The sequence below is a fragment of the Palaemon carinicauda genome, chromosome 5 (assembly GCF_036898095.1).
Source record: "Palaemon carinicauda isolate YSFRI2023 chromosome 5, ASM3689809v2, whole genome shotgun sequence".
NCBI classification, from domain to species: domain Eukaryota; kingdom Metazoa; phylum Arthropoda; class Malacostraca; order Decapoda; family Palaemonidae; genus Palaemon; species Palaemon carinicauda.
This window is the reverse complement of record NC_090729.1, coordinates 9,864,993-9,867,492: the sequence shown is the minus strand read 5'-3', so window position 1 is coordinate 9,867,492 and position 2,500 is coordinate 9,864,993.

Sequence of the window (2,500 nt, the reverse complement as noted above, 5' to 3'; positions counted from 1 at the left end):
AATCTGTTCATACGCTTGAAATAAACCCATCTCCACCTTGATAGCTGAATCATAAGTTAGCAACACGTGATTATTATAAATGAATATATATCACAAGCACACATGATTTCAATCAATGTAAATATTACCCATGAATGCCTTTAATACCGAATTCTATCTTGGTATAAACATTCACTTGGAATTCATTTTATGGTAACAGCTTCTGGCCGGGTGAAGATTCGAGCCACAACCTGTTCGGCTGGAAACCATGCCCGCAGTGACCATGCCGAATGAGCTATCAAGAGAGATAAAAATTTATGACAAGTCCTCGTACATACTCCTGTCGAATTCAGGAATCTGTTCATACACTTGAAATAAACCCATATCCACCATGATAGCTGAATCGTAAGTTTGCAACACGTGGTTATTATAAATGAATATATATCACAAGCACAGGTGATTTCAATCAATGTAAATAATACCCACGAATGGCATTTGATACCGAATTCGATCTTGGGAACATACATTCACTTGGAATTCATATTATGGTAACAGCTTCTGGCCGGGTGGAGATTCGAACCACCACCTGTTCGGCTGGAAACCATGCCCGCAGTGACCATACCGACTGAGCTATCAAGAGAGATAAAAGTTTATGACAAGTCCTCGTACATATTCCTGTCGAATTCAGCAATCTGTTCATACACTTGAAATAAACCAGTGTATGTGTGTGTGTGTGTGTGTGTTTGTATTTATAAATATATATCCCATAACATCAAAGAACACTCATTTATTGAACGAGAATTATCCATTAGATATTGTTCAGTGAGAGAACGAACTCAAATACAGACATTTGTAGAACGAGACAACATGGATGTTGACTTAAGCTATATGCTAGACAACTTGTCTGGGCCTCCTTGAGAGGTTATCTTAGCCCATTAGGCAGATGGAATTAAGGTCATGTCAGATGTCAAGTTTTGTTTTCGTTCTTTGCTACCATCAAAGATTTAAAATTTCTGTATAATTAAGCAAAGATTAATATAAATATTATGTTCTTTGTATCTATATGCTGTATAACCAGATGCGCGCACACAAACACACACACACACACACACACACACATATATATATATATATATATATATGTATATATATATATATATATATATATATGGATATATATCAACACAACATCGTGTTCAAATAGAAATAAATTTCTACCTCATACTTGGGATCGAACGCTAGCCCCTTCTAATGAAAGGCCAGGTCGAAACCAACCATGCCACGAGAGCCCATAAAAGGAAATCTGAACCTGACACTAATCTAGCTGTCCGAGGATTTACCTGGTGAGACATCAGTCTCTTTACCAGCGAGTTTTACCAGATTTCCCCGGGCCACCACGTGACACAATTGGTAGTAATTCATTCAAATTACCCTAATGAGTCAATATGGATATATATCAACACAACATCGTGTTCAAATAGAAATAAATTTCTACCTCATACTTGGGATCGAATGCTAGCCCCTTCTAATGAAAGGCCAGGTCGAAACCAACCATGCCACGAGAGCCCATAAAAGGAAATCTGAACCTGACACTAATCTAGCTGTCCGAGGATTTACCTGGTGAGACATCAGTCTCTTTACCAGCGAGTTTTACCAGATTTCCCCGGGCCACCACGTGACACAATTGGTAGTAATTCATTCAAATTACCCCTAATGAGTCAATATGGATATATATCAACACAACATCGTGTTCAAATAGAAATAAATTTCTACCTCATACTTGGGATCGAACGCTAGCCCCTTCTAATGAAAGGCCAGGTCGAAACCAACCATGCCACGAGAGCCCATAAAAGGAAATCTGAACCTGACACTAATCTAGCTGTCCGAGGATTTACCTGGTGAGACATCAGTCTCTTTACCAGCGAGTTTTACCAGATTTCCCCGGGCCACCACGTGACACAATTGGTAGTAATTCATTCAAATTACCCCTAATGAGTCAATATGGATATATATCAACACAACATCGTGTTCAAATAGAAATAAATTTCTACCTCATACTTGGGATCGAACGCTAGCCCCTTCTAATGAAAGGCCAGGTCGAAACCAACCATGCCACGAGAGCCCATAAAAGGAAATCTGAACCTGACACTAATCTAGCTGTCCGAGGATTTACCTGGTGAGACATCAGTCTCTTTACCAGCGAGTTTTACCAGATTTCCCCGGGCCACCACGTGACACAATTGGTAGTAATTCATTCAAATTACCCCTAATGAGTCAATATGGATATATATCAACACAACATCGTGTTCAAATAGAAATAAATTTCTACCTCATACTTGGGATCGAACGCTAGCCCCTTCTAATGAAAGGCCAGGTCGAAACCAACCATGCCACGAGAGCCCATAAAAGGAAATCTGAACCTGACACTAATCTAGCTGTCCGAGGATTTACCTGGTGAGACATCAGTCTCTTTACCAGCGAGTTTTACCAGATTTCCCCGGGCCACCACGTGACACAATTG